Source organism: Oryctolagus cuniculus, chromosome 13, assembly GCF_051225735.1.
Source record: "Oryctolagus cuniculus isolate XC-2025 breed Fujian yellow rabbit chromosome 13, ASM5122573v1, whole genome shotgun sequence".
In the NCBI taxonomy this organism is placed as follows: domain Eukaryota; kingdom Metazoa; phylum Chordata; class Mammalia; order Lagomorpha; family Leporidae; genus Oryctolagus; species Oryctolagus cuniculus.
The window spans coordinates 90,521,545-90,543,879 of NC_142879.1; the positions used below are offsets into that span (position 1 = coordinate 90,521,545).

Here is a 22,335-nt window from a genome sequence, read left to right on the forward strand (position 1 = left end):
TTGTGTTTTATCGAATGCTTTCTCTGCATCTATTAAAATAATCATATCATTTTTCCTCTGCAGTTTGTTAATGTGGTGTATCACATTGATTTGCGAACACTGAACCATCCTTGCATACCAGGGATAAATCCCACTTGGTCTGGGTGGATGATCTTTCTGATGTGCTGTTGCATTCTATTGGCGAGAATTTTATTGAGGATTTTTGCATCTATGTTCATCAGGGATATTGGTCTGTAATTCTCTTTCAGTGCTGCATCTTTTTCCGGCTTAGGAATTAAGGTGATGCTGGCTTCATAGAAAGAATTTGGGAGGATTCCCTCTTCTTCGATTGTTCTGAATAGTTTGAGAAGAATTGGAGTTAGTTCTTCTTTAAATGTCTGGTAGAATTCAGCAGTGAATCCATCTGGTCCTGGGCTTTTCTTTGTTGGGAGGGCCTTTATTACTGTTTCAATTTCTGTCTCAGTTATGGGTCTATTTAGGTTTTCTATGTCTTCCTGGTTCAATTTAGGTATGTTGCATGTGTCCAGGAATCTATCCATTTCTGATAGATTTCCCTGTTTGCTGGCATACAAGTCCTTGTAGTAATTTCTGATGATTCTTTTTATTTCTGTGGTGTCTGTTGTTACGTTTCCTTTTTCATCTCTGATTTTATTGATTTGGGTCTTTTATCTTCTTTTTTTAGTTAGTTGGGCCAATGGGGTGTCATTTTTTTTATTTTTTCAAAAAACCAACTCTTCATTTGGCTGTTTTTTGTAATTTTTTTGATTCAATCCTGTCGATTTCTTCACTGATTTTAATTATTTCTCTTCTACTAGATTTGGGTCTGGTTTGCTGCAGTTTTTCTAGATCCTTGAGATGCATTGAAAGCTCATTTATTTGGTACCTTTCCAATTTCTTGATGTAGGCACCTATTGCTATAAACTTTCCTCTTAACACTGTTTTTGCTGTATCCCATAAGTTTTGATATGTTGTGTTGTTATCCTCATTTACTTCCAGAAAGTTTTTGATTTCTCTTTTGATTTCTTCTATGACCAGTATTAATTCAGGAGCATATTGTTCAATCTCTATGTATTTGCATATGCTCTACGGATTCCTGAGTTTCTCCTTTCCGGCTTCATTCCACTGTGGTCTGACAAGCTGCATGGTATGATTCTAATTCTTTTGAATTTGCTGAGACTTGCTTTATGGCCTAGTATGTGGTCAATCCTGGAGTAGGTTCAATGCACTACTGAGAAGAATGTAAATTCTTTAGACGTAGGATCGAAAGTTCTGTAGATATCTGTTGGATACATTTGGGCTATAGTGTTGATTAAATCTGCTGTTTCCTTGTTGATCTTCTGTCCAGTTTATCTGTATATTTCTGAGAGTGGAGTATTAGAGTCCCCTAATTCTATTGTATTGGATTGTAAGTCTCCCTTTAAGTCTCTTGACATATATTTTAAATAAACTGGTGCCTGTAATTATGTGCATATACATTTATAATAGTTAAATCTTCCTGTTGAATTGATCCCTTAATCATTATATAGTGCCCCTCTTAACAGTTTTTGTGTTAAAGTTTCTTTTGTCTGATATTAAAATGGCTACACCAGCTTTTTTTGGTTTCTGTTGGCATGGAATATCTTTTTCCACCCTTTCACTTTCTGTCTGCATGCATCTTTGTTGGAAAGATGTGTTTCTTGTAAGCAGCAAATAGATTGGTTTTTCTTCTTAATGCATTCAGCCAGTCTGTGTCTTTTAACTGGAGAGTTGAGGCTATTACCATTCAATGTGACTATTGATAAGTAGTAATTTTGCCTTGCCATCTTCCCAAAGATATTTCCAATATATGCTTTGAACTTCCTGTGATCTTTTACTGGGAGGTTTTCTTCTTTTACCTTCTTTCATATTGATGACCGTGTTTCTGTTTCTGTGTGTAACACATCTTTAAGCATCTTTTGCAGGGCTAGATGAGTGGTGACAAATTCTTTCAATTTCTGTTTGCCATGAAAGGTCTTTATTTCACCTTCATTCATAAATGAGAGCTTTGCAGGATATAATATTCTGGTCTGGCAGTTTTTCTCTCTTAGTACCTGGGCTATATCTCGCCATTCCCTTCTAGCCTGTAGGGTTTCTGATAAACTTCTGATATACAGAATTTCAGAATGCAAATTTGTGCAGCTCTAAGACACTAAGTCTGCAGATATTTGCTATTTTAGTCATAGAAAATGAATACACAGGCAAGCAGTTTAGCTGGAGGTGGAGAAGATAGAATGTTGGAAAATAGAATTCAAAAATTATTTTTATTTGGTGATTCAGATATCAAGATAAATGTGTAAATAGATAAGTTATTTTGAAACAGGGAAATCCTGCAATAACACTCAAGTTCAACTATGGTGTTGTTCACTACTTTCATTTACACTTAGAATCACACCTGCCTTTAATTGTTACATCACATGGGAAAAATCTGATTTGTATTAATGTAGGAAATAATCCATGGAATTCAAAGTTAAAATAATGTTTTCTCCATCATGAATCAGTTCCAGTGAGAACTGACAATAGGATTAGGGTTATGCTGGAAGTGAGACAGAGGATACTTATTGAGGAAGTTTGGTATGCTTACGGGTTTCATGGTGTCCTTCATTTCATGAAAGTCAAGAAAGATCTGGGCCAATGGCCAGCTGTATTATAAAAGATTTTGTCAGATTAAAACAGCCTCCAGTGTACAGTTGCAATTTACATTTTTCCTACATTAAGCAGCAGAGCTACGTTTGCAGGAAGTGGGATGAGGGAGAGAGAAAAAGGAAAAATAGAGCTTTCTTGTTCTATTACTTAATTTTTTTGCTTTAGGAGTCCTAGATTGGGTCCAGCATTTTAGTGCAGCAGGTTAAGCCACCACTTACAATGCCAGCCTCCCATATGAGCACCAGTTCATGTTCCAGGTGCCCCACTTCCAATCCAGCTCTCTGCTAATGCAACTGGCAAGGCAAGACAAGATGGCCCAAGTGCTTGATCCTCTGCCACACACATGGGAGACCCAAATGGAATTCTGGGTTCCTGGATTCAGCCTGGACCAGTCCTGATCTTTGCATCCTTTTGTGGAATGAATCAACAAATGGAAGACTTGTGTTCTCTCTTTGCATGTGTGTGTGTGTGTGTGTGTATGTGTGTGTGTATGTGTATGTATGTATGTATCCCTCACTCTTTGTAACTCTGCTTTTTAAATAAAAATTTTCTTAAGAAATAAAGAAGAGGTCCTGGCTTGTGCTTATAAACTGCTATTTGAAGGCATCCAGGATCCTCCTACAGAATAATAAATCCATACTTCACTATAGAACAACCAACCCAAACAACAAAAATGAAATTGCATGCATTCTTTAATTTTATGTCTATAGCTTTCTCCCAAGAGAAACACTTTTTTAAAAACATCTGGAAGGTGATTAATCTAGTACAATTTATCTAACCTGACTGGAAAAGAAGAAAAATAAAAACACAAGGTCATCTAAAGATTTGAAAGATTTGGAACCACACAGATTAATATAATTACATTTTAGTATTTTATTTTTCATAGTTTATATGAAAAGCAAGTTCCATTAAATTTAGTTTATGTTGCTAAGATATTTTTCTCAGTGAATAACCTCCTTTTGTAGTGCAAATATATTATTTGACCATCAAATTGAAGAATTAATTTTTTAGAGACCGGTGCCATGGCTCAATAGGCTAATCCTCCACCTTGCAGCACCAGCACACTGGGTTCTAGTCCCAGTCGGGGCACCACATTCTGTACCAGTTGCTCTTCTTCCAGTCCAGCTCTCTGTTGTGGCCCAGGAGTGCAGTGGAGGATGGCCTAAGTCCTTGGGCCCTGCACCCATATGGGAGACCAGGAGAAGCACCTGTCTCCTGGCTTCGGATCAGCATGGTACACTGGCCACAGAACACCAGCTGCAGCGGCCTTTGGAGGGTGAACCAATGGAAAAAAGGAAGAACTTTCTCTTTGTCTCTCTCATTGTCCACTCTTCCTGTTAAAAAATTAATTTTTTAGGTTTATTTATATATTTGAGAGACAGAATCACAGAGAGAGAGAGAGAGAGAGACAGAGAGAAAGGTGTTATATCTGCTGGTTCACTCCCCAAATGGCACAATGGCTGGACCTGGGCTGATCCAAAGCCAGGAGCCAAGAGCTTCTTCCGCATCTCCTATGTGGGTGCAGGGGTCCAAGCACTTGGGTCATCTTCCACTGATTTCCCAGGCCATAGCAGAAAGCTGGATTGGAATAGGAGCAGCTGGGACACAAACTGGCACCCATATATGGGATGCAGGTGCCACAGATAGAGGCTTAGCCTACACCACAGTACCAGCCCCCCAAATTAAATTTTTGAGTAGCCTTTTGGATCTGAATATAACAGTCAACCTTATAGCTAACTATTCCTTTGTAATGATTTGATTTCCTTGAAAATATTCAGGTATTATGTTTTAAGTATTTTATTGAAAGTATATTATAATCAAGATGTCATTACCTATGAATTGAATCCAACAAAAAAGAAACTTGCTTGCATAGACATGTATTTAAGGAAATTTCTTCCTTTTGTATTTAAATAAAAATTTCCTAGGACCTAATAGAATTTTAAGACACATTGTTAGGATCAATAGTATAGAGTTTGACTTTGTGTAGACACAAGTAATAAAAGACTTTAGAAATATTTTCATTTTAAATAAAAATAAAGCTCCAGTTTGCAGCTCATGTTCAGAGGTTCTGATATACATGTTTTTTAAAAAAAGGCTGGTGTGGTGTGTGACTATAGGAGTTGAATCAATGAGCAGAGACTAATGCCATTGACAGATCCATTGCTCATATTAATAGTGCCATAAAAGATAAAACTTTGTCTTTATAGCTAAATATTTTTAAAAGCTATAGTCAATATACAAGTGAGATTATTATGAATAAGTACATTTCCAAAAATAGAATATGACAGATCAATTTTTGCTAAATTTTGTATAACCTAGAAAATTTGTATCTTTCTGAATAGTGTACCATTTTCAATGAATATTAGAATTTTATAGGAAGGCAATGTCAATAATGATACATATGGATAAAATTAGGATAGTAGTACAAATATAAAACAAATCAAGAAAATAAGTGTAAGGGACATATCTTTGGGCCACCAGGGAAGATGCCACTTTGGATTCCTGATCCAATATTGGGGTGTCTGAATTTCAGTTCCTGCCCTGCTTCTGACTCACCTTTCTGTCAATGTGCATTCTGAAGAGCAACAGATGATGACAACAATATTTAGGCCCCTGCTACCCACAGGTGAGACCTGGATTGACCTGGGTTTCTTGCTTGGCCTGGCCCTGCCTCAGGTTTGGCTGGCATTAGGGAAGTAGACCAGTAGATGGCACATCTCTCTGTATAAGTTTCTCTCTGTTGGTGTCTGCTTTTCAGGTAAATAAAATGATTAAATGAACTTTGGAAAGTATAAAGTCATCTTATAAAGTACTGTGCAGTGACTAAAATAAAAAGCATAATAGATGTGATGCCCACAAACTTCAAGGCAGATTTTAATTGGTTTCAGGGTAGAAATATTGGCATGTGAGAATAATACTGGAGCTGTCATTGTGGACAGGGAGCTAAGCTGCTACCTGCGATGCCAGAATCCCATGTCAGACTGCCAGTTAAAGTCTCAGCTATTCTGTTTCTGATCCAGCTCCCTGCTAATGTGCATGGGAAAGCAGTGTATTATGGCCCAAGTACTGGGGCCCCTGTCACTCACATGAGAGACTAGGTTGGAATTCCTAGCTCCTGGCTTCAGCCTGGTCCAGCCCCAGTCATTGTGGCCATTTGTGGAGTGAATCAGCAAATGGAAAACTGTTCTCTTTCTTTCTCTCTGTCATATGTCCTTCAAGTAAACAAATAAATATTTAAAAAATAAGAATGTTGGTTCAAAAGGATGATATTGCATGTAATATAAGTATACCATTTAAGGTTGGGAAAGAACAATTGAAAAATTTTTAAATATTTATTTTATTTATTATTTATTTACTTATTTATAATTAGAGAGAGAGGAGAGAGGGAGAGACAGAGAGAGAAAAGGAGAGAGACCTTGCATATATTGACTCACTCCCCAAAAGTCTGCATTGGCTAGGGCTAGGGCAGGCCAAATCCAGGAGCCAGGAGCATCTTCTAGGTCTCCCATGTGGATTCAGGGGCCCAAGAACTTGGGCCATCCTCCACTGGCTTTCTCAGGCACATTAGCAGGGCATTGGATCAGAAGTGGAGCAGGGGCTAGCTGATGTAGCAGGTAAAGCCTGGTACTGTAGTGTAGGCTAAGCTTCTGTGCACCCACATCCCATATAGGTGCCAGTTCGAATCCCAGCTGCTCCACTTCCAAGTGTCACTTTTTTTTAAAGGTTTACTTATTTGTTTGAAAGAGTTACACAGGGAGAGGAGAAGCAGAAAGAAGGGGGAGTCTTAAGTCTGCTGGTTCACTCTCCAATTGGCCTCAACAGCCAGAGCTGTGGTGATCAGAAGCCAGGAGCCAGGAGCTTTTTCTGGGTCTCCTGGAAGTTCAGGGTCCCAAGGACTTGGCCCATCTTCTTCTGCTTTCCCAGGCCATAGCAGAGATCTGGATTAGAAGTGGAACAGTCGGTCTCAAAGTGGTGCCCATATGGGATTCTGGCACTTCAGGCCAGGGCATTAACCTGCTGTGCCACAGCATCAGCCCCTGAAGTGTCATTTTTATCATATCAAATTAATGGTAAATGCTACTGACATGACTTTTCATTTGTGATGTCAACCATGATCCCCAAGCATTGTAGCGGTTTTCAGGTTCTTCACTATATGATGTTTGTTTTCTCATTCTTTCACTACTCCATTCTTTGAAAACCAGTCACTAAGCATAACAAACTTTCAAGAGGGGGAGAAATTCACTTCCATGACCTTGAGATTTTCTCCAGATGAATCTAGTTTTACTAGACTCAATATTGTTGTATTTTACACCTTTATTTATTTATTTTTTTTTTGACAGGCAGAGTGGACAGTGAGAGAGAGAGACAGAGAGAAAGGTCTTCCTTTGCCATTGGTTCACCCTCCAATGGCCGCCGTGGCCGGCATGCTGTGGCCAGCACACTGCGCTGATCTGATGGCAGGAGCCAAGTACTTATCCTGGTCTCCCATGGGGTGCAGGGCCCAAGGACTTGGGCCATCCTCCATTGCACTCCCTGGCCACAGCAGAGAGCTGGCCTGGAAGAGGGGCAACCGGGACAGAATCCGGTGCCCTGACCGGGACTAGAACCCGGTGTGCCGGCGCCACAAGTTGGAGGATTAGCCTAGTGAGCTGTGGCGCCAGCCACACTTTGGTTATTTTAAGAGCTGTCTCAGGGCCAGTGCAGTAGCTCACATGGTTAGTCCTCTGCCTGCGGCAACAACAACCCATATGGGCACCGGGTTCTGGTCCTGGTTGCTCCTCTTCCAGTCCAGCTCTCTGCTGTGGCCTGGGAAAGCGGTGGAGGATGGCCCAAGTGCTTGGGTGACTACACCTGCATGGGAGACCAGGGAGAAGCACCTGACTCCTGGCTTTGGATCAGCACAGCAGTGGCCATCTGGGGGGTGAACCAGCAGAAGGAAGACCTTTTTCTCTCACTCTCTATCTGTCAAATAAATTTTTTAAAAAGTATTTAGGAGTCATTTATATATGAGAATATAATGCTATTTCTTATAATTTACTGAAAATTTGAATATGGGAATCATTTATTTGATAGGGCTTTGGTCTACAATTACTTTGTCATATTTAAAACAATTTTTTAAAAAAAGAAAATAAATATTCATAAATAAATAATAAGTACATTTTGTTGACTTGCTGAATGGAACATGTTAGTCACTCATCTGAAAATTTAGGTGTGCAGCATATTGATTGCGTGAAATGCCTCCAGTTCTTCAGCTTTCCTTTATTCATGTCTGTTGCCACATAGCATTCTTGTGGCTTCCCACTCTTCTCTAGATACCACCCACATTTCCTGGTTTGTACAGTGAGATGTGTTCAGGTAAGACAGAAGAAGAGATTTGGAAAATCATTTGTACATCTCCACCCATGCTCTTGATCTTTTATCGTGGCCATAACCATATACCTGAGCAAGCCTTCTAGAGTTTAAAAATCATGACTGTGTTCTTTGGAGTCTGTTAGTATGGAGCCAGATGTAGAGCCCAGGTGCCCTAGTCAGAAAAGCTGAGGCCATCCTAGGTTAGCTGCCATCCGATGAATTCCAGATATATAAGTGAGCCCCAGTGAGACTGGTTGAGTCTAGCCCAAGTGAACTACACCTCACAAACACAAGCCCTAATTACGTATTTCTTGCTGTAGATCACTGAATGTTTGGTATTCTTAGAATAATTACTGATATAATATCTTCATATTAATATCAAGAAAATGCAACTTTAAATTTCATTAGACTTCCCGGTGTGTTTGTGACATTTCAAATATACCAAGAAACATATTAACTTTCTCACATATTTTAGTAGAAAATGACCTATAAGTGTTATATAATTTTACTTATCCCAGTAAAGGACTAGTGTTAGCAAGTGGGCATTAAGACTTGTTCAAGGGACTTGCCCAAATGGTGGAGTTAGAAACGTGCCAGGGGATTCCAATACAATCCCATCAAGGTGGCATGTAGTCCAAGTGATCAATTTCAGTTCACAATTGATCACACTGATAGGTCTAAGAGTCAAAGGGATCACACAAACAAGACTAGTGTCTGCTAATACTAACTGATAGAATCAAAAGGGAGAGAACGATCCATCATGGGAAGCGGGATACACAGCAGACTCATAGAATGGCAGATGTCCTAAATAGCACTCTGGCCTCAGAATCAACCCTTAAGGCATTCTGATCTGGCTGAAGAGCCCATGAGAGTATTTTAAGCATGGAAAGCAAAGACACTCTGGCAAAAAAAATAAAAAAGAAGACCTCAATGAAAGATCTCTGCAAGTGAGATCCCAGTGGAAAGAACGGGGCCATCAAAGAAGGAGGTACCTTTCTCTGAAGGGAGGAGAGAACTTCCACTTTGACTATGACCCTGTCTTCATAAGATCAAAGTCAGCAAACTCAAAATGCTTCCATAGCCTTGGCAACTCATGACTAGAGCCTAGGGAGATTACTGACGCCATAAACAAGAGTGTCAAATTGTTAAGTCAACAAGAGGAGTCACTGTGTACTTACTTCTCATGTGGGATCTGTCCTTAATGTGTTGTCCAATGTGAAGTAATGCTATAACTAGTACTGAAACAGTATTTTGCACTTTGTGTTTCTGTGTGGGTGCAAACTGATGAAATCCTTACTTAATATATACTAAATCGATCTTCTGTATATAAAGATAATTGAAAATGAATCTTGATGTGAATGGAATGGGAGAGGGTGTGGGAGATGGGAGGGATGCAAGTGGGAGGGAAATTATGGGGGGAGCCATTATAATCCATAAACTGTACTTTGGAAATTTATATTTACTATATAAAAATAATAAAAAAAGACTTGTTCAAAGGGCTGGCACTGTGGTATAGAAGGTTAATCCACCACATGCAGTGCCAGCATTCCACAGGGGCACCAGTTTGAATCCCAGCTGCTCCACTTGTCATCCAGCTCTCTGCTAGTGCTCCTGGGAAAGCAGTGGAAGATGGTCCAATTCTTACTGGGCCTCCTCCACCCACATGGGAAACCCAGAAGAAGCTGCTGGATACTGGCTTTGGCCTGGCCCAGCCCCAGCTGTTGCAGCCATTTGGGGAGTGAACAAGTGGATGGAGTGTTTTTCTCTCTCTCTGTTGCTCTCACTCTTTATCTCTCTCTCCTTTCCTCCTCTTTTCCCTCTCTCCCCTCTAACTCTGCCTTTCAAATAAATGAATAAATCTTTTTTAGGAGTTTTTCAGAATTTCCTGAAAAGTTCATTTTCTCATCAGGGAAAAAAAATCACTAATCTCTCTTAACTCAATATCAGGTTTCCTTAAAACTTGCCAATTGGTCACATTTCTTCTTTTCACTTGATATGGGATAAAGACTTTTGCTTATAAACATATTTAAAGTGACTTTTTCAATCTCCTTTCCCCCTTATAAACATTCCCATTGCATAAGGCCACTATAGACCTTAGCCTGCTGAACTTCGTATAGCTCCCCACCTCTCTTCTGTGTTGCACCTGGGACATGTGCCTTCAAATTCTGCACTTTGATAAAATTCCCTTTATAATCAATAGTCATGATTCCCAGTGCAATCATTTTGAATCTGCAGATATTTCCTCTGCATATTTCTATTGGGAAAGTTTGTCATAGGATTCATAGCTTTTCTCTCTCCTTAAAGTCAGTGAAAGAGCATTTAGCTATCATAATTTTAATTCTAGTTCAAGATTCATTTCAGAATTTTAGAAAATCAGTTGATACCTTTCATCTTCCTTTGCGATTGATCTAAAATAAGTCATGGTCCTTTGGTAAATTCTGTCATGATGTTTCCATGTTTGAAAAAAAGAAACCTTTTTCACAAGTGTTTTTCTTGGGAATCATTATTCTGAAAATGTATTTTTCCTTATATTTTTTTAAAAGCTTTATTTCTTTGAAAGGCAGAGTTACAGAGAGAGAACTCTTCCAATCCACAGTTCACTCCCCAGATGGCCACAACAGCCAGAGCTGCACTGATCCAAAGCCAAGAGCTTCTTTTAGGTCTCCCATGAGGGTGCAGGGGTCCAAGCACCTGGGCCATTTTCTACTGCTTTCCCAGGTCATAGTAGAGAGCTGGATTGGAAGGGGAGCAGCTGGGACTTGAACCGGTGCCCATTTGGGATGCTGGCACTGCAGGTGACAGCTTTACCTGCTATGCCACAGTGCTGGCCCCTCCCTATGTATTGAAAGCATGTAGTGTATTCTTATTTATAACAAACTTATCCTAATATAACTCTTTAATTCTAAACAATTTCTTGTATCCTGTCAATTAATTTTGAAGTTTTTCAGCATGTAAATGAATACAGAAAGCAAATTTTAGTAACAGTTATTTATTTATTGATTGATTGATTGATTTTATTTGCTTGTTTAGCACCAGTGCTTATTTCAGGGAAATGGTCTCAAGGGCTACGGTGTGTCCAGCAGAGTCCCAGGGTCTCCTGTTTCTCACATGGCCTTCAGGTTATTGGAACTTTTTTAAAAAGATTTATTTATTTATTCGAAAGTCACAGTTACACACACAGAGAGGCGAGGCAGAGAGAAAGAGAGATCTTCCATCTGCTGGTTCATTCCCCAATTGACCGCAACAGCTGGGGCTGTGCTAATCTGAAGCCAGGAGCCAGGAGCTTCCTCCACGTCTTCCACATGGGTGCAGGGGCAAAAGGAATTGGACCATCTTCTACTGCTGTCCCAGGCCACAGCAGAGAGCTGGATTGGAAGTGGAGCAGCCGGGACTCAAACCGGTGCCCATAAGCGATGCCAGCACTGCAAGTGGTAGCTTTACCTCAATCCTCATGAGTTTTTTGTTTGGCCATCTGCTCCAAGCGGCAGGGTTCACCAGTCTTGTGTCTTGTGAGAGCCCCACCACAAGGTCTGTGATGAATGTGTGCTGTGTCTTCCCTGAGTGTAGCACAGTCACCCCTCAGCCATTAAACTGAACCAGTTTACAGGCCTGAGTGGGTTGGTTACTGGACCAGTCTAGCTGCCCTTCAGGAGCAGTTCCACTTCAGCCCTTCTTCTCCACAGCCTGGGCAGTCCTCCTGGGGTTGTGACGATGAGGTCATCCTCCATGATCCAGATGTCGATATCCAAAAGGAATGAGGGCCAAGTGGCCAGTCATTCTGGTCAAAGGGATTTTCAATGGAAACCACAGGATAGTTCTTTTATTAAAAAAAAATATTTATTTTAAAGGCAGCAGTAGAGAGAGGGAGAGAGAGAGAAACCATCTGCTGATTCACTCACCAAATGGCCACAATGGCCAGAGGTGGGCCAATCTGAAGCCAGGAGTCCATCAACTGATAACTAATTAATGAAATTGTGAGATGCACACACACACACACACACACACACACAATGGAATGCTACTCAGTCATTAAAAAATTAAATCCTTTTTTTTTGCAAGAAACTAGATGCAACTGGAGATTATTATGCTTACTGAAATAAGCCAGCCCCATAAAAGTAAATAGCATATGTCTCCCTGATTTATTATGGTTAATATACAGAATAAGAAATGTAGTGCACATGATGAAAATTGAGATTTGTTATATTTGACTTTTTCTGCCCTGGTCTATACTCTTGAGAAACAGTGGTTGTTTTTTGTTTGGTTGGTTGATTTTTTTTGTTTGCTTTTTACTGAATTACAGCTTGTTACTGGTTGAATTCTTTATTTAGTGGAGGGTTAAGCTTGTGTATAAAGTAAATTAAAATTATGTCACTGTAAAAATTAAGAGGAAATTAATAAAGGAAGGAGGAGGGAGGGAGAGAGGGAGGGTAGAGTGAGAAGTATCATTATTCTCTTAAAACTATATATGTGAAATATATTAAATTTGTTCCATTCATTTAAATTTTTTAAGATTTTTTTTATTTATTTCAAGGAGATACATAGAGGCAGAGGCAGAGAGGGAGAGAGAGAGAGAGAGGTGTCTTTCACCTGCTGTTTCACTCCCCAATGGGCCACAACAGTTGGGGCTTCTTCCAGGTTTCCTAGAGGGGTGCAGGGGCCCAAGGACTTGGGCCATCTTCTAATGCTTTCCCAGGCCACAGCAGGGGGCTGGATTGGAAGTGGAAAAGCCAAGTCTTGAACCAGCACCCATATGGGATGCCGGCACTGCAGTTGGCAGCTTACCTGCTATGCCACAGTGCTGGGCCCTCCATTCATTTATATATAATTAACCTCAAGCTTAGTAATTCAATTTACACAAAGCAGTCTAATCTTAAAAATCAAACATGAATAATGAGTTATATGAAGGGTGTTTACTATAATTATTCATCATAGAATATTGTTAAAAATGAAGCTGTCAAAAGGAGAGGTTAATTTTTTCATCCAATTAAAATTGCGACCTTTAAAAAGAATAGTTAACAACCTGAAAGGAAAAACACATACACACTGTTGAGTAGGAAAAGTAGACTACAATGTAGCATGTCTATTTTGGTCATGGTTTTGTTTGTAAAAGTATACATGTATATGCATGTATCTGTGTGTAAATATTAAGTGACTGAATATAGAAGGAGATTTGATCTCTTCCCATATGCTATATTAAATTTTCCAAATGTTCCATGATATGCACATTAATGCATACATGTAAACAGAGACACATTTTAGAATGAAGTTAAGGAAAATTTTCAAACTATTTATATATCTTAAAGGCAGTTATAGAGACAGTGAGGGAGAGAGATCTTCCATCTGATGGTCCACTCTCCAAATGGCCATGATGGCCAGGACTGGGCCATACTGAAGCCAGGAGCCAAGAACTCTTACCACTCTAATATATTAGGCTATTTTTTTGACAAGCAGAGTTAGACAGTGAGTGAGAGAGAGAGAGAGAGGGAGAGAGAGAGGGAGAGAGAGAGAGAGAGAGAGAAAGGTCTTCCTTCCATTAGTTCACCCCCCCAAAGGGCTGCTATGGCTGGTGCACTGTGGCTGGCACGCTGCACCAATCTGAATCCTGGAGCCAGGTGCTTCCTCCTGGTCTCCCATGTGGGTTCAGGGCCCAAGCACTTGGGCCATCCTCCACTGCACTCCTGGGCCACAGCAGAGAGCTGGACTGGAAGAGGGGCAACAGGGACAGAATCTGGTGCCCCAACCAGGACTAGAACCTGGGTACTGGTGCCACAGGCTGAGGATTAGCCAAGTGAGCTGCAGCGCCAGCCATATTAGGCTATTTTAACATGAGAAAATAGGACTTCTTTACGATCTCCTAGATAAGAATGATAATCAAAATAAAAGTATCTACAATGTCTCACTATATTGTTTTAAATATGTGTCATATTGTACATTTAAATATTTGCCAAATTGGTGTTTTTAAACAGATGCAATATGGCTTGTATACACAATTCTAAGAACATAATGATATATCCATCCTCTCTCCTAGTCTTCTTCCTTGTATTTTTCTTTAGTTTTTGAGATAACATTTTAAATACACTTTACAGTAAAAAAGTCTTAATACTTCACCAAAAAACATTTAATGCCTAAAATGCAAAACGACCCTAGTTTAGTGGGAATATAGTCAATGGCTATAAACAATATTTGAAAATGGAGACATTAAATGAAATGCGTCCTAATTCCTTTACAAAAAGTCTCATGGGAAATCTTTTGTTATTTACCAAATATCAGTGCAAAAACATCTATTTATATGATCTCTAAAAAAATGGATTGTGTGTAATAATGTAGAACTTTCTTCAAGTTTTCTTGACAGTCTCACATAAAAACTGCTTGATAAATATAAACAGTTTCAACCTCCTTATAAATTGTAGAAATCGTTAGGCATTCTACACTATTTTTAGTTAATAATTACACATACTAAAATTAATGGGGTATTTCCCAGAAAGCTATGCAGAAAGGCCAGGTCCTGGAACTGAGACCCTATTTCCCACATGAGAAGAAAGGAGGAACTGAGGACCTCACAGATGACAACTCTTCATGTGCATGAACCCCATACACACAGCACTGCTTCTCCCTAGTGACCACTCCATCCACACTGCACAATCAGAGGAGAAGTGGGGCTGCTGCCACTCAGCTCGCCACAGATGGCTCTGGGCCCGAGACTTCTCTGCTAACAGGGACAGGGCAGTGTGCCTGGGTCCAGGGTGCCAGTCCAGGCCCCACCCTGTAGACCACAAGGAACCCAGGGAGGTTCTGTGTGGGCAGTGAGATGGAGCCCAAGGTTCCAGAGATGACCTCTGGGAGCCAGCGTCCTGCCATCAGGTACCCCCAGCTACACCTTCCCCAACTCTGGACACCTGGCCCCACACACTCACCATTCCCAGGCACCCAGGATGGGCTGTGTTGAGTGGAAAATGTCAAAGAACAGCAGATGCTGCACTAGCTCCAGAGTCTCACAGAGGCAGAGACCGCTCTTTGGACCTCTCTCCTCCTTGAAATTGGAACACTTTTATGTTGTCATAATCCAGTGATTATGTGGCAGTGATGCCATGACACCTGATTGGACAGCTTGCATAGCCGTCAGCACGCAGGACCCAGAAGACACAACAAATCAGCATTGTTTACATCAGGGATGGGAACTCCAGGCCGTACCAGATAGGCAGAGAGGCGAGGCCTGGGTTCAGGTGCCAAGGGCCTCCTCTAGGGATGCACATTTTCACCAGTGGGATCCTGCCACCTGCTGGGACCCTCCTGCCTCCCCATGGGTCTTCCTGGGAGAATCCAGTCTGGAGGCTGCAGTAACCTGCTTAGGGTGAGTTAGAGAGCATTGGCTATTTATTGGCTTGGATCTTTTTCATTTTCTTCATATTTTTGATTCATTTTCTCTATGGGATTTTTCATATTGATTTTAAGAATGCTAACAGATATTGCATAATTCAATTATTTTTTTCTTTCATCTCTCTTGTAGATATTTGTTTTCTAGTCTGTCTCTTGCCCTTTTATTTTCTGTTTGTTTCTCGCTGGTACTTAGTAATTAGTGGATTTTGGGCATTAATTTTTCCAGTAATATTGTTTATCAGTTGTAGTTCTTTTTAGATTTTATGAATTATCTATGTATTTTAGTGACATCCTATGTAATTGTGTGTGTGTGTGTATACACACAATTTTATTCCTGAGAAATTGAACTTTACATGTTTATGCCATTTTATTTCCCTGATTGCCCTTACAGTAGAAAGTTGAAAAGAAACAGTGGTGGCATCCGGGTGTAGGCTTACTTCCAGGGAAAAGCTTTCAATGATCCTGTTTTAGTTGTTTTGGTTGTTGTAGGTTTCTTTTAATCTTGATCAGATTGAAGAAGTTACTTTCTGTTTGTTTTTACTGATGGTAAGGCTTTTTTCATTCGATGTTGAATTTTATTAAATGTTTTCAACATGTAATCTAAACAATCATGTGATTGTCTTTTTGCATTTTTCACCTATTTGGATGGCTGTTTTGGGAATCTTGACAACTCTTGTATTTTTTATCTCTTGGTTGTGATCAATCTATTATGTTTTCCTATATCATTTCATTTATTATAATAATACTTTGCTTAGAATATTTGTATCTGTTTATGAAAGGTATGCTTTTAAAAATTATTTCATGTCCTGGTACATTTGCATCATCATTGACGTAATGCTGGTTTTTCAAAAGAAATGAAAAAGTATTCTCTGCTTATTTCCACTTTGCATAGATTTGAGAAACAGGTTTCTTTTTTCTTCCTTAGAAGTTGGGAATATACCTGTAAGTATGGTTCTGAAATTTTGATTGTTTAACTTTTTTTCTTGGTTGGTTGTAGCTTTCAAAATGCGATTCAACTTATTTGGTTTATGTAGGAATTTTTCTATTTTATGTTATATTTGTGTTTGGGGAATTTTATTTTCAAAGTATGGTAGATTTTTATCTGTTTTGTCAGAATTTTACTCCTAAGGATTTCACACATTTCTCTAAGTGGGTTGGTAAAAGCTATAATTTCTACAAAAGAATGATTGTTTAAATTCCTGAAATAGGTTATTTGTGTGACTTTTACTTTTGTTTCCTTAATCACTTTTAATAATCTTTTATTAACTTTGCTAACATTTTGTTTTGTTTCGTTTTGGTTTTGGTTTTGGTTTTTTTGCTAACATTTCTTAAAAATTTTATTCTTGCTTATTTGCCTGTACTTTTTTACAGCATTTCATTATGCCTGTTGTTATCTTTTTTCTTATTTAATTCCATATTCTTTGAGTTTTTTCTTTATAATTCTTGACAAGAAAGCTGTAATGATTGCTTTTTGGTGTTTTACTTTAACATAATCATTGAAGGGTATAAATTATCTCTAAGTACTGATTTACTGTATCCTCTTTATTCCCTTCTGTGCTTTCAACCCCTTTGTGTGCAGGCCCTGTCTGTCTTACAGTGTCCTCAATACCATATACCTGCAACCATCACGGATTACATGTGCTTTCATTTCTGTACCTGGAACTCATGTTCTGATTGGTAAGTTAGTGTTTGATCCATTAGAGACCCATTATTTACAAGTGTATATGCATGTAATCACAGCACAGCAACCACCCCTTCCATGACTGCAAAATGGCCATGGCCCCTCAGGATATATCACATTCTCATAGAGCAATATATCTCCTGATTTCTTTTAGAAAAGCAGTAAAATTCGCAGACATAGCAAGTAGACATTTCCTTATGTATTGTCAACTGCATGTTTTTGTCCACTTCTAAATCAATTTTTCAAAACAAACAGGACTACCGTGTTTGTCTGAATTTTTACTTTATGGACTTGCCTGTTTATTGCCAATATGTGTTGATGCAAAAGATTCATGTACCTTATTCAGGACACATTTAGAAGTGGCCTGAATGGCAGGACTCTTCAATCATAGAGCGTATTTAAAAAAGGTGGTACAGACAATATATTTTTAAGTAAAAATGGTTTAAGTTTTTTTTAATGCTCTGGAAAAAAAAGACATTATAATTCAATAGATCCTAGCCCTGGAGAAAAAGGTTGCTTTAGGGGCTAATGTTTGGTAAAATGCTTATTTAGTAGTTAGAAATTGTGTGAGAGCAGATGATTCCATGAAATAATTGTAAGACAATAGTGTTCAGCAATGTGATGATTTCTAAGATGGGAAAATTTGTTTTCAAGCCTCAATCATGAAGCAGCCAATTTACTGAGACTTTGACAATGAAAATTGAGTAAGACTTTTTAAGGAAATAGTATGCTAAAATTTAAAGACCACATTGAAGGAAAGGATTTTTTTTTACTATCATTTTCCCACTGTTCCAAGGACATTTCCTTTAATTTGAGATGAAGAATCATGAACAGGAGAGAAGTAATAAAAATGTGGTTCATATCTGTCATGAAAATTACTTCTAACAAGGTACTGTTTGGAATCAAAGTGACAAAAGGCCCACTGAGTTTTTGAAGATTTTATTTAATAAACCATGGGCCTTAATTTACTTGTCATTACCAAAAACCTTGATGAGGCTTGGGTCATGGCAGAATTTGTGTAAGGTGGTATCAAGATCACTATTTCAAAGTGGTTTTGCTATATCAGGAAATACCTCCTCAAAAGATGGAGGTATAAGCATTTTACCAAATATTTGCCCCTGCTAGAAAAACCATCTCAAAAGGACTAAATAACTACAGTGCCTATACACATAACCACAAAAATATTTTTTAAAAAGTAAGAAATATTCCAGAACCAAAATCTCTAACAAAAGTGAAGTCTTCATCCAGCCTTTAGGAGAAAAGCTGAAAGGGAGAATGTGGTAAAGAGTTGCAGGTTTTCTGGAAGGTATAATGATGCTGGTGGGGCCTAGGAAGTAACTCATGAAAGTTACCAGTTCATGCACTTATTTCAGAGCAGAGAAATACAATGAAGAAGATCCACTGGGAAGAGAATCCAGTGTGAATGCGAGCAAAACTAAAAGCAAAGTAAAGAAAGTTCAAATATATGATGAAAAGAATAAGAGAATGGAAGCTTCCAGAAAAGAGAGAAGCCATGCTTTAGTACAATTTGTAAACAAAATGAAAAACCTTAGAATCATGATGCTAGAAGATTCTCCCTTGCCTGTCCACTAACAACCTTCATAGAAGCCTAACCATAAAAGAGTATAAAAGCCATTGTGCTCCAACATGAATGTGGAACAGACACAGTAGCAACTCTTATTACTTACCTCTTATTATTATACTTACCTCTTATTATACTTACCTCTTATTACTAAGCGTTTTCTCAAGAAAATGGCTCTTATACAATTTTGTTAGGTAGCTAAGTTACTGCTGCCTTTTCTGTATGGAAGGTTAGCATTATTTATCATAGTCCGTAAGTGTCCCTACTCTGGGACCCCATAATTAATCTCAAGCCTAGTATTTCAACTTATACAAAGCAGCTCTGGCAGCTGATAGGGCTTGGAAGTAACAACAGCCCAGGAGCATTGAATATGCATTGTGCCCTGATCTTGATTTCTAAAGAATTTCTCAAATTAAAGGATCCAGGGCTCTTTGGAAAAATGGTGAGTCTCAGTCTTAGGCAAGGAGATATACAAATATGAGCCTGGGTCATCTTACAGTGCCAGAGAATAAGATATGTCCCTATGGACTAAATGATCCCATGATGAGGGGGCATGACAATGGAACCAGATGAAAAATTCCCAGTGGCCAAAACAGGAATAATTTAAGTAATAATATAAATGAATTAGTATAGGAACTTGAAAATTTTGTGGTAAATTGAATTAAGATATATTTATTTTGGTTCAATATTTTAAAATCTATATATAGGTTTCTTTTTTCATAATGTATATTTTCTGTGAAATCTTTGAAGGCCCCTACTATTGGATAATATTCAAAGTATAAGGTAAATATTCCTGAATCAACAGTGACATGAATGATTGATTGAATACATAAATAAATGAGGAGACAATTTTTCCAGGCAAAGAATCCCAAATAAATTCCACCCTCAGGGATATGTGTCTAACTCTCTACTCCTTAAGCATGGTCTATACATAGTGACCTACTTCAAAAGAGTAGGGTATGGAAAAGGGCTTGAGGTAGGCACAGAGTAGCTTCACATTAGTGAAACCTGAAAAATACTACTTGCCACCAGGTGTTCCAGACTAACATCGGCAGTGATGTCGTGTTGACAGTGACTTATTCTTGTTGCACTGCAATAAAAATCATGGCCCTACTCTCAAAAACCCAGAAACCCAGTCTAGCCATGAAGGCAAAAAAAAAAAATCACATGAATCTCCAGTTAAGAACAGTCTATAAAGATCCAAGGAAACCATTGGGAAAGTCACACAAATCTAAATTTTGCATCCAGACTTACAGAATACTACAAACTTTTTATGAAGAAAAGACAAATCTAAGTTTCCCAGACCTACCCCAAGTGGAAATAAGCAGACAATATTTTAAAATTTCTTTTGGGGCTCCAGCTTCTCTCAGCCAGTCGGAACCTGCTCTGCTGGGCCTGGGGGCCAAAAAAGTTCATTCTCCTGCCCCAACGGTCATTGTGACCAACTGCCTCGCCTGTCTGGCAGCATAATCCACCTCTCTTCTCTCTGGCTTCCTTCAACCCTGTCTCACTCCCACCTGGAAATATTGGCTTGCTGCTGCCACCGTTTCCTTGTCTTCTGCCCAACCAAGTGGCCCTCCCCACTGCAGCAATGTGCGACAAAGAGTTTGTGTGGGCCCTGAAAAACAGACTTGGGTGAGGTGAAAGAGTATGTGGCCAAGGGAAAAGACGTCAACAGGACACTAGAAGGTTGAAGGAAGCCTCTTCATAATCCAGCATATTGTGGGCAGCTTGAAGTCCTGGAATTTTTGCTGCTGAAAGGAGCAGACATCAATGCTCCAGATAAACATCATATTGCCCCTCTTCTGTCTGCTGTCTATGAAGGTCATGTTTCCTGTGTGAAATTGCTTCTGTCAAAGGGTGCAGATAAGACTGTGAAAGGTCCAGTTGGACTGACTGCCTTTGAAGCCACTGACAACCAGGCAATCAAAGCTCTTCTCCAATGATGGATAGATGGACTGATTATTCAGACGAATGACTCTCCTGTGGCCTCACACTGCTGCCTATCACTCTCTATCTGCCAGCTTGTTCAGCTAAATACTTCTTCAGGGGTGAGGGGAGAGATAAATGCATAACAAGTCAGACTACAAGGAAAAAGTAAAAGGAAACAATATTTTGGAGGAGAGGGAAGAAAGCATGGTCAGGCTTTTCTAGGATTCCTGATCAAGTTAGCCTCTTTTCCATTTCTAATGAACTACACAGTTTACAACCCCAGAGAGAGGAAAGATAAAATATACCAGGAACATTTGAGCTTTTCAGCTCCCCATCTAGTTTGTTTTTATTAGTTTTAATTAGTTTGTGTTGGAAGTCTAATTGTACAAAGGCCAACTCCACATGTTTGGTAGCCCTAGCTGTAAGCAGTAGTGGCTGCTGTGATGTAAACGTAGGGTGCTGAGATAAGCAATTAGCTAGAGCTTTCTGCCTTAAGAATGCACTCTCCTGGGGACTCCCTGGCACTGTTAAGAGCACTGCCTGTGGTTCGTGACCACATCTTTCCTCAACGATCTCCTGCTTTATGTGAAAGCTCAGTTAAGGTGAGGTGGACAAACTCCTAAATTGCTGGGTGACTGAACTTTGGATTTTCTTTCCCCTTTCACATGGATTTCATGTCTCTTTCAATAAAACTGACTAGTTTTATTTATGAAATCCTAAATTTATAAAATCCTAAAGGAGAAATCATTCCAGTATGCATATTTTTTCTCCTCTAGATTCAGACACTTATGTAACATTGAAACACTTTCAAACTCATGCTAGTAGTTAAAGGGGATTTAAAAATAGAATCATAGACATATGCATGTTAATATCATATAAAGAGAGAGCAGTTTTGTTAGTACCTTATGGATTTTCTTTATTTTATATTTGAATGGATTGACCTCAATTATTTTGGAGAATCAAGGAACATTGTTTGGAATGCCTGTCTCAGACCCATCTTGAATGCTGATTATTAAGTGTGCCAAAGCTATCACTGGGGTAAGATTTACTGTTTGGACAAATTTAACCTCATCCCTTCAAAAATGTGGTTGTTACCAGGTTCCGCTGAGTTGGTGATAGGTTTCTGCTGAACATATGCCAACCTACCTACATATATTTATTGGCTTTTTTATAGATCATACATTGCATAAAATGAGACAACTTCAAAATATACTCACATTGTGTTCTTAGAATACAGTGCCCTAAAATGATATTCTTTTTTTTAATTTATTTAATGAATATAAATTTCCAAAGTACGGCTTATGGATTACAATGGCTTCCCCCCCCCATATCGTCTCTCCCACCCGCATCCCTCCCCTTTCCCACTCCCTCTCCCCTTCCATTCACATCAAGATTCATTTTCGATTCTCTTTATATATATTCTCTTTATATATATTCATTTTCGATTCTCAGTTTAGCATACATTAAGTAAAGATTTCAACAGTTTGCTCCCACACAAACATAAAGTGAAAAATAATAGATGATTTTTTAAATGATGATGAAATCAGATCAGACCTATTGTCATGTTTAATCCCAGTGAGAGTCAAGATGGGAATTGATAATTTCTTCTTTTTTTTTTTACAGATCAGTTTAGTATACATTAAAAAAGATTTCAACAGTTTGCACCCCCATAGAAACACAAAGCGAAATATACTGTTTGAGTACTCATTATAGCATTAAGTCTCAATGTACAGCACATTAAGGACAGAGA

General features: G+C 38.9%; 2 pseudogenes; one reads left to right on the plus strand and one right to left on the minus strand.

The window, feature by feature from the left end:
* LOC149122736 (transmembrane protein 184C pseudogene) overlaps window positions 1-18,077 on the minus strand; it is a 34,042-nt pseudogene extending 15,965 nt beyond the window's left edge.
* A 2,167-nt stretch (window positions 18,078-20,244) lies between these two features.
* Window positions 20,245-20,610, plus strand: LOC149122737 (myotrophin pseudogene; annotated as a pseudogene).
* Window positions 20,611-22,335: the final 1,725 nt, after the last annotated feature.